General features: G+C 39.8%; 1 pseudogene; it reads left to right on the plus strand.

The window, feature by feature from the left end:
• The first annotated feature begins 927 nt into the window (after nucleotides 1-927).
• On the plus strand, nucleotides 928-10,585 carry LOC149747563 (small ribosomal subunit protein eS27-like pseudogene; annotated as a pseudogene).
• The last annotated feature ends 722 nt before the right edge of the window (nucleotides 10,586-11,307 follow it).

Genomic DNA, 11,307 nt, shown 5'->3' on the forward strand with positions numbered 1-11,307 from the left:
TGGGACTTCTCAGCCTCCATAATCATGTGAGCTAATTTCTATCATAAATCTCTCTCTCTCTCTCTCTACATATATATATATATATAGATAGATAGATAGATATAGATAGATATAGACAAAGATAGATAGGTAGATAGATAGATAGATATCTCCTATTGGTTCTGTTTTCCAGGAGAACTGATACAACCAACCTTCAGTAAAATAACACAGGGTATGTTATTACCTGTCTCTGGTTAAATAATTCTCTTCATTCACATTTTCTTTGTAAGTTCTATTTACCAATTGTTTAACCATATTTTGTGATTCTCTGAACCATCTGCTAGTTTTGGCAACATATACTGACTCACAATTAGAAAGCAGCAAAGTGAATGGTGGCCAGTCCATCTCTTTGCTTTAGGTCCCCTGGACCAAGCCTAGTTTGCTCCAAAAGAAACAATGTCTGTCCTAGGCTCAGACCAGCTCCATTTCATTGTTACTCTTTTGCACCTGCCCCGGAACTACCTTATACTTACTATTCAGCAGCTTGCCCACACCTGGAAACCCCTAATTTAGCCCAAGAATTTCTCTAGTCTCACCCAAAGTCCTGCAAATCTCATAAAACCCCTTGAATTCACAAAAAGAGCAAAAGTTCTCTTTCTGTAATGGCCCAGAATTCTTCCAAGGGACAGTAGAGAAAACTATAGACTTGAGAGGTGGCACCAAAAAAATAGGGTTTTTTCCCTATTGGCCAATCTCAGTCAATTAAATTCTACAATTTGAGAGCATTCCTTTGGATGTTGGCAATAAATTGCCAGGAAGGTTAAAACATACCTGTGTGTAATCCATTGTCATTATCAGTCATGACTTCATTGGCATCAGTCAATTTCTCATACTGGCTACAGTGACCAGTTCTTAGGAACTTGCAAGCTGGGTTATGTGAAGGCCGGAGCTTGGGGTACTTACTGCCTGTGGGGTGCTGGCTTTGTCTTGCCAGAGCACAAAATCCTGAGGGTGTGGGGTGCCTGGAAGCAGAGGGAGGGGCACTAAATGAAGAGGTAAGAATAGACAAGCAAGGTAAATCCCTCGCAACTTTGCTTGTGCTTTGAGAATAAGAGTTATGCAGATTCCAACAGAAAAGAAGCAAATGTGTTCCGTGAGGTCAGACTTTGCCTACCAGCAAAGTTCATACAGTAATAATGCCTTGGAGAATTTCCCATCAATAACAAGATCAACATTTATATAGTGTTTATTATGTGCGGGGCACTGTTCTCAACGCTTTACATGTATTTATTTATTTAATCATTACAACAACTCCATAAGGTAAGCACTATTTTTTTTAACTTTTTATTTTATAGTGGAGTATAGCCTGTTAACAATGTGATAGTTTCAGGTGCACAGCAAAGTGACTCAGCCATACATATACATGCATCCATTCTCGCCCAGACGCCCCTCCCATCCAGGCTGCTGCATAACATTGAGCAGAATTCCCTGTGCTATACGGTAGGTCCTTGTTGGTTATCTTTTTTATTTTTAATTAAAAAAATTTTTTTTTTTTTTTTTTGCGGTACGCGAGCCTCTCACTGCTGTGGCCTCTCCCGTTGCGGAGCACAGGCTCCGAACGCGCAGGCTCAGCGGCCATGACTCACGGGCCCCTGGGTAAGCACTTTTTTTTTTTAATATGAGGTTTTTTAAAAAAATTTATTTATTTATTTTTTGTCTGCGTTGGATCTTCGTTGCTGCACGCAGGCTTTCTCTAGTTGTGGCTCGCGGGCTCTAGAGTGCAGGCTCAGTAGTTGTGGCGTGTGGGCTTAGTTGCTCCGTGGCAGGTGGGATCTTCCTGGACCAGGGCTCGAACCTGTGTCCCCTGCATTGGCAGGTAGCTTCTTAACCACTGTGCCACCATGGAAGCCCTAAGGTAAGCACTATTTTTAAACTCCATTTTCAGATAAGAAAACTGAGCTTCAGAGACATCTATGACCTGGCCCTGGTCTATTGTCTAAAAGGCTTTGAAATCTTTGATTTGCCAGCACATCAAGAGCAGGTCCACATTTTAGAATAGGACTCATGTTAATTAAGATTACTACGTCCAGGGACTGACTGAAAAAAAATAGCTCTTCCATGGTGACTCATGGCTTATGTTTTTAAACCTGAGCTTTGCCTCCACAAAACCAATATATGAGCTCCTGTATTTGTCCTCATGTAGTGCAATGGCTTGTCCTGTTAAATTTCTGTTTGAGACTCCCTATTATATGGTATCACTGTATCAGCTATACCATAGAGCTATGCAACACAAAACACAAAATTTCAAAGTAAAACCGCAAACAATATTGTCACTACTTGTCAATTAAAAGGACAGACTTCAATCAAGAAAATAAATACATTATTCATGGGTGATAAAGCAATGTGATATTGGGTTAACAACAACTTTGACAGTCTTAACATACTTGCTTTTTAAAATCTGCAAGAAACAAATGTACCAGCTGAATGCAGATGAACAAAATCATTATAGGATTAACAGTTTTCTGACCCACTTACTAAAAAAAGCTGAATCACTCAATTGAGACCCAGGGGAAATGCAGATTATACCTTTGCCATACTTGGTTTTTCTTCAATTAAATTACATTCTGTAACCAGTTTTTGAGTCCTTGCCATCTTCTTTTCTTTTAATTGGGTGATTTCATTTGCCTTCTTGAATATAAGCCTTTGCAAATTCTTGATTTTTGTAAATGCAAATGTATAATAGAACATGCATCCAGCTTTTTTCTATGCAGTTATTTTCCAAACCCATCAGGGAGGCTTGCTTCTCTCCCTAATCTTTTCCTTTATTAGATTGGGGGTGGATGGGTGGAGTGAGCTGTCAGGAAGAGAAGTCCAATGCTCTTTGCTTACAGACGGGAACTGAGGAAGATGGGGGAAACGGTCACTCCACCTGTAGTCACCCTGGCCCAGTAAAAGAGAGGCGCTTCCATTCCCGCAGGCATGGAGCCATTGTGAGCTGTTTCCTATCACCAGGCCTTGACTAATGCTTTTCCAACTACAGAGAATAACCTTTCTCCTCCTGTCAAGTATTCTAGCCCTTCTCTTCCATCCAGTGTAGCTTCCTTTAAGGAGGTTTCTTCCAGATGAGGAAACTCTTTTCATTTTCAAGCCCATTGATATAATTCCTGACCAACATCTCATCAACAACTCACTCTTAGAATTGCTATGTTTATACTGATTATATGCTTGTCTTATTTCCCTGGACAGGCCAAATGTCCTCGGCCATAGCCAGATCAAAGGGCATGATTGTGTGATTCTCCCTCTTTTTTCTGGCTTTCTTGTTTCTGGCAATAGCACCATCATTCTGTTTCCCAGGTTAGGACCTCAGAGGCATCTCTGCATCCTTCTTTTTCCTCATTTCCACTCCCTAATCTCCAGTCAGTCTCCAAATCCTAGCAATTCTTTCTTTTCAGCCTCTCTGACATCTTTTCCCCATTTCCATCATCCCTTTCATCTAGACTCTTCCAGCAGCGTCATAACTGGCCTCCCTGATTCCCAACTCCCACCGTGAGCTCATCCTTAACACCAGTGCCAGATGATTCTCCTCCCTGAACTACAGCTTTATTCAGATCACTTCACGATTTTAAAATCTCCAATGGCCCCCCATTGTCTTCAGCTCAGCATTCAAAGCTACATAGGTGGAAAGACCACAGGTTTTATAAGCAATCTGATCTCTGTTCTAATACCAACTCTGCCCTTCACTAGTTGCAGGATTTTGGGCAAGACCCTGACCCTCTCAGAACCTGTTTCCACATCTATAAAATGGGGGTAATAATACCCAAGTGGAAAGATTATTGTAAGTTTTAAGCTAGACAATGTAAGCCAATCCTTTGGCTACCCGTAGTTGGCACTCAATAAATGGCATCTTTCCTTCTTCTGGGAGCCAATGCCAACCTATCTTTACCTTTACAACTTTATTCTTCTTCCTTGGCTGTTCTCCAAACACAACTTCCTGCCCCGGGGTCTTTGGAGAAGCTGTTCTCTCTACTTGCCTTGCCTTCCATCTTTGCCCATATAATTCCCTATGTCCTTTAAGGGCCACAGTCATGAAGTGTTCCTTGATCAATTTTGTCAAATATTGTCAGTGGCATGCCAAGGGGGGAGGTAAGAATGTGTTGCCACTGACATTGTTTAGAATTGCCAGCTCATAGTGATAATAGAAAGCACACAGACTTTTAGTTTTATGCTACTGTATCTAATAATATCTCCCTTCTCTGAATTCCAAAAAATGCAAAGCATCATTTATAAGGTATTTAATATACTGTTTAATATAATTCAATACTGGTTATTATTATAGTTATTTCTAGTCACGTTTTCTATCCATTATTAAACTGTAAACTTTTTGAGGGCAAGTATCATAACATATAAATCCTTGTTTCTCCTACATAACAGCTTCTATGCAATAAATGTTCTGGATAAATGAAGAGGTTAATATCAACCATACAGGCCAAGTTAATATGTAACACATCTGGCATTCTGAGATCAAGGTGGCTTTTTTTGGCCGCACTGAGCGGTTTGTGGGATCTTAGTTCCCCAGCCAGGGATCAAACCCGTGCCCTTGGCTGTGGAAGTGTGGAGTTCTAACCACTGGACCGCCAGGGAATTCCCAAGGTGGCTTTTTTTAACGTCTTATTGTGTGAGCACTGACTCTGTGCTAGGCAATGTGCTAAGTGCTTTACATACATCATTCATTATAAAAATGTATCAAGTTCCTACTCTATCCTAAGCACTGTGCTAGGCCTTAAGAAGACATTAGTGAACAAAATTGTTTACTTACACAATGCCTGGTGGTCAGAGAGGTTAACTAACTTACCCAGGGTTATTCAGCTAGTAACTGGGGTAGCCTCAGTTGGAAACTGGGTCTTACCCTAGCAACCATGTTCTTAACCACTATATTATATTTCCTCTGGTGTGAGCTATAGAGAAGCCATAGGAGACTGGTGATTGCCCAGTTTGACCACACTCTCTTACACAAGCAATGATGGAATCATTCTCGAGGATAGGGATTTGTATTTTCATAAATCCTAAAGGGCTTTTATAATGTTAATACCAAACCCATACCAACTTCTGATGGTTACTTAATAAATACTTACTGGCCAACTACCTTGATAACTATATAATCCAGTGGACTTCTTCATGACTTGGGAATTTCAAAATTCACCGTAAAAAATTAATCCCCAATAAAAGCTTATTTCTCCCAGTGACTGTCAAGTATAAATTAAATTACCAATATTAACTGGTGCATTATTCCACCTGTCTTCCCAGAACACTTAACTTGCCTACATATACACCTCAGACACACACAGAACTACATTCTGCAGAACAGGCAATTAAACCTTGACTCTTCAGATGATGATGTTCCCTTTTATCACAGAAAGGCACCAAGAAGCCCATCTAGGCTTTTTACTAAGAGCAAGAAGGGTAGTAGTAGCAGTGATAACACAAACTATGAAAAATAGATTAAAGGCATTTTGCCTATCCACCAGCAAAAGTTTTCAGTTGTCCTGGCAACTGGATGATATACTACTTCTACAATCAGTTTACTCTGAAAATGACAAAGAAAAATAAAGAGAAAATGGGGGGAGGGGAATTCACTTAAGAAACAGTGTTATTATGAGCAGTATCAATAGGTATAATTAACTTGCCAGCCAACAGATTAAATCAGAATGTGATGCAGAAAGAATAAGACATAACAAATATTTGGCAAATTCTTGAAATGAAATAAAACTAGGAAGTGTCTAGGGGCTTCCCTGGTGGCGCAGTTGTTGAGAATCCACCTGCCGTTGCAGGGGACACGGGTTCGTGCCCCGGTCTGGGAAGATCCCACATGCCGCGGAGCGGCTGGGCCCGTGAGCCATGGCTGCTGAGCCTGCGCGTCCGGAGCCTATGCGCCGCAACGTGAGAGGCCACAACAGTGAGACGCCCGTGTACCGCAAAAAAACCCCAAAAAACTAGGAAGTGTCTAAAAATAGCTTCAGATGAATGATCTATGTACAAAACACATCAGTAGTGTGTTTAGGGCCAAGATCATTGAAAAGAAGTAGGAAAATGTGAGCACAGAAAATTAAATCACAAATCTTTCTATATTTGGGCATTGGAGGACCCGAAAATACCCAACTCTTGAGCATAAAGCAGTTGTTTTCTGATGAGTTTGAGCAGTGGAGACTGCCAAATCACTAGAAGAGAGAGTGAATGCAGGGAGCAATTTAGTCAATGTTGGGAGCGATTCAGCCCAAAACAGAAGGGTTTTGTTGTTGTTGTTGTTTATTTGTTTGTTTGCCTAAGTGGTATGGCTCTATTATGAGCTGGTTTCCAGATGCGAATTCTTAAGAGCAACCAAAGGCACCCTTGGGCTCACATCACAGCCTCTCTTGTGTATAACCCATTTATATATTTCTCAGGCAACAAATCCCATGGTCAGATTGTAGAAGCCTGTTGTTTTAGATCCGGATTTCTCAACCTCGGTGCTACTGGCATTTAGGGACAGATAATTCTTGTTGTTGGGGGTGGGTGCTGCTGTCTTATGCATTGCAGAGTGTTTAGCAGCATCTCTGGCCTCTATCCACTAGAGAGCGACCCCCATCCCCCGTTGTGAAAACCAAAAATGCCTCCAGATACTGCCCAATGTCCCCAGGGGGCAAAATCACCCCCAGTTGAGAACCACTGGTTTAGAGGATGCAGAGATGATCATCCAGCCCAACCCTGTATCATTCGGATGAGGAAACCAAAGCCCAAACACACTGAATTCCTTTCTCAAATGTACACAGCTGGTTAAACACAGATCTAATCCAGGAGCCTCAGGTCATCACTCTCAGTAACTGCACTATATGCCAACTTTAGTCATTTGCATACCACCGTCATGATTTTGCTCTACCCAGTGACACGTTATTTATTATTTTTATTAAGTTGACTATTTTTTAACTTGATAAATTTATTTTAAAAGGAAATGGAGGGGCTTCCCTGGTGGCACAGTGGTTGAGAATACGCCTGCCAATGCAGGGGACACGGGTTCGAGCCCTGGTCTGGGAAGATCCCACATGCCGCGGAGCAGCTAAGCCCATGCGCCACAACTACTGAGCCTGTGCTCTAGAGCCTGCAAGACACAACTACTGAGCCCGCATGCCTAGAGCCTGTGCTCCACAAGAGAAGCCAGCACAATGAGAAGCCCACGCACTGCAGCGAAGAGTAGCCCCCGCTTGCCGCAACTAGAGAAAACCCGCACACAGCAACGAAGACCCAACACAGCCAAAAATAAGTAAATAAAATAAATTTATTTTAAAAAAAGGAAATGGGGAACTATATTCAATACCTTGTAATAGCCTATAGTGGAAAAGAACCTGAAAAAGAATACATATATAACTGAATCACTTTGCTGTATACCAGAAAACTAACATAACATTGTAAATCAACTATACTTCAATTTAAAAAAAAAAAAAGGAAACAGGCATATAAAGGAAAAGAAGTCAGACATAAAACATATGAAAGACCACGGTGTCAGAGGGAGAAATCTGTGCTTTTTTTTTTTTTAAGTCCTCGCAGCTTGTAGGACCTTAGCTCCCCAACCAGGTATCAAACCCGGGCCCCTGCAATGGAAGCTCGGAGTCCTAGGACTCGTTAGTCCAGTCCTAACCACTGGACCGCCAGGGAATTCTCTGTGCTCAGTTATTTTATGTATTTATTTATCAAGCACCCACACTGTGCCTACCATGTGCCAGGCACTATTTTAAGTGCTGTACATACATGAAACCTTTTTATCTTAATAACAACCTAAAAGTAAAAGGGAAAAGGGAGTGTGGGGTGGGGTTGAGGGGACCCTGAGAGGACGAAGGGAAAGGTGGGAGGGGCTGCCAAGGTGAGAACCTAGAGATGGGAGGGGCTGGGAAGGAGTCCCAGCAGGGCATGCTGGGGCACCGTGATGGGTAGCAGAGAAAGCACACGCCTACACCAGGCAAGGCAGGGTATCTGCTAAAGACTGACACTACTGAGCATCAGCCACTGAAGTTAATGTTTTTCCCTTAAAAATCAAGTTGAGAATCAGTAGAGGTACACACACCACACTTTGCAAAATGTTGAGTCAATTCATCTCCAAAAAATATAAAAAGCTTTTGGGTAACATTTTAGGAATTTTTGAGACTTTTATGTTCCCACGACTAGTTCATAAGTAAAATATAAAACTTAAAAAAATGCACACACACTTAAAATTGCTGAATGAAAATACCAAGTGTAGAACTGCTTTATCACGTTTTGCCAGCTCCTCATGTTTCTTCCACACTTAAATTTTCAAAAACAAATTTTCTGTAATATGTTTTGTCTTTTACACTTTCCAGTTTTTGCAGATCAGGATGCTAATAAAAATAAACAATTTGAGGAAATTCGATGAGTGTTATTATATTTGGAAATATCAGGGTTTCTAAAAAATAAAAAATTTCATGCTTTACTCTTAGTGATGTGACAGCACTTATGTGGAAATCCATCCATTGCATGTTAAGATGGGTCATACCTAAGTTCACCAAAATATCCAGGTACCAAAAGCAACACTGAAGCAAATGTATTATAAAGGAATATAAAAATGATGAAAATGTGAGGCTTAGTAAGAGCAAACACTTTAGAGTTAGACAGCATCATAGTATCACGTCCTAGTATATACTAGTGTTATATACCGGCATTATAGGGTCATTGTGGGGATTAAATGAGATGTCATAAAGGATTTAAGGAATTAAATGCTAAATATATTCTAGCCACTATTATTATAGTATGAAGCAGAATAAACTAAATAATAAGCTTCTTAGAAGTCCAAGGGTTTTTATATCTTTGCTTTGATGAGTTTTGAATCCTGCCACCAGTTTCCATGTGGGGAGGTACTTGTTCATTCTTCTTAGCTTAGGGTTGACCTGTCTTGAATGGCTTTAAATCAGCAATTTTCGAAGTGTGGTTCATTAACTCCTGAGGTCCCAAAGAGCCTTTCAGAGGGTCAAGGAAGGAAGCACTGTTTTCATAATAATTGCAATGATAGTAATTCTAATTTTATTAATAAAAGTAAAACTAATTTCATAATCTCATATTTTATTTCATAATTTCATGTTAGTAGACATAATACTAATTGTCTAATACTATTTTTGTTTTTCACTGTGTTGACATTGGCATTGGTAATGCAAAAGGAATAGTGGGTAAGTAACTCTACTGATACCTTAGCATGATTCATGACAGTGGTACCAAAGCGAGTTATTCTTCACTACTATGTGCTCACAAGAAGAAGAAGAAAAAAGCTAATTTCATTTAAAAATGTGCCTGATGAAGCAGTACTTTTATTAAATCCCAATGCTTGAGTACACATCTTTTTAATATTCCATGTGATGAAATGGAAAGTACCGATAAAGCACTTCTGCTGCATACCTAAGTATGTTGTTGTCTTGAGATAAAGCCCTTGTACCATCATTTGAATTAGGAGTTGAACTAGTCACGTTTTTCATGGAACACCGTTTTTACTTGAACGAATGACAGACAGACTTTGGTATTCAGATTTGGGTATTTGGCAGATATTTACTCAAAAATGAATGTACCACCCTTTCTGGCAGTGACAACCTCCCCACGAGAACGTGCCTCTCGCAAAGGATCCCCTTCATCCCTCTCCAGAGGAGAAGAGGAAACACAAGAAGAAGCACCTGGTGCAAAGCCCCAATTCCTATTTCATGGATGTGAAATACCCAGGATGCTATAAAATCACAACCATCTTTAGCCATGCACAAACAGTAGTTTTTTGTGTTGGCTGCTTTACTGTCCTCTGCCAGCCTACAGGAGGAATAGTAAGGCTTACAGAAGGATGCTCCTTTAGACAGAAGCAGCACTAAAAGCATCCTGAAACAAAATGAATGGGAAACCATCCCAATAAACACATCTTGGATTAAAAAAAAAAGAATGTACCAAGTCTGTCACTTCAAGGAAAACAATAGACACTATGGTTACCAATGATAAAACTGGAGCTTTCCAGTAGAAATAAGAATTTTGGAAAACTCATACACACCTCAGTGAGCTTGATAGCTTGCCAATACATAAAGACCTTTCTGATGAGATCAGTGGTTATATTAATGAACGGTATTTTAAAATATATATAGTATAATGACACGTGACAATATTTGGAAGATCTGCGTAACTCAGTGAACCAATATTTTCCCAATGACTGATACATACTTTTAAAGAATCAATCACACATGGGTAAAAGATCCATTCAAAGTGAAAGGTAGATCAGTGGATTTCCTTGATGTGGTTTTAGATTCCACCTTGCAACTAACCTTTAAGAAGCTATCACTTGCTGAGTTTTGGTGTATTATCAAAGAAAAATACCTTCAACGATCAGAAAAGGCTATTAAAATATTCCTCCTTTTCCCAATTGCATCTTTGTGAGACCAGATTCTCTCCATATATTTCAACCAAAACAAAACATCACCACATTGAATGGAGAGGCAGATATAAAAGTCCATTTTCTACTGTTAAGCCAAACATTAGAGATTTACAAAAATGAAAAACAATGCCTTTCTTCTTGCTCATTTTCTTTGGAGGGGAATATATATTTTTCATTAAATACATTATGTTAAGATTTAACAGGTTTATTTTAAGTATTTAAAATAAAAATTTTTCTGTTTTAATTTTTAATACAGTCAATATCTAAACCTATATAAAGTTTTTTGATATCTTTGATGATTTTTAAGAGTGTAAAGAGGTTCTGAGACCAAAAAGTATAAGAACCACTATTCTAAATAGTTCTCCAGACTTGGGCTGGTCTCCTTTGACTATTCACAAGAAGATAGTACTTAGGGCCAAACCTGTAGTAGAAAATGATCACTTCCTAGTCCGGTTAGGCAGGGGAACATTGTGAAGAAGGATCCTCAGAAATTAGAGTTAGCATTGTAATAGTTCATTCTCACAGTAACAGGCAAGTCTAATAGAGTAGGACCATCGATTTTAAGGAAGGCAAGAAAAAGACCTTTAGGGAAAGACAGGCTGCAAGTCTGCATCAGGAAAAATAAATAGCTGAAACAAATGACTTTGAATTAGGAATTCTGTTTGCTCTTGATATGTGTGTCCCTAATCTATTTGTAGGAGTAACTTCTCCTTTCCTGATCAAAAAAGACAAAAGGGATTCTTCAGTTGGGTCTCACCATGGGCCCACAATTCCTGCTCAAGAGGGCATAATAAAAAGTGTGAGAACAATGCATTGTTGGAATGGTACCATGGTCAACTTTCAAAATTTAGCTCAAAGATTGATGTGGGAACCCCTCTATGGTCTGTCTC

The sequence above is a fragment of the Delphinapterus leucas genome, chromosome 14 (genome assembly GCF_059928025.1).
Source record: "Delphinapterus leucas isolate spDelLeu-1000000601 "Yukka" chromosome 14, BTC_Dleu_Yukka2, whole genome shotgun sequence".
Lineage (NCBI taxonomy): Eukaryota > Metazoa > Chordata > Mammalia > Artiodactyla > Monodontidae > Delphinapterus > Delphinapterus leucas.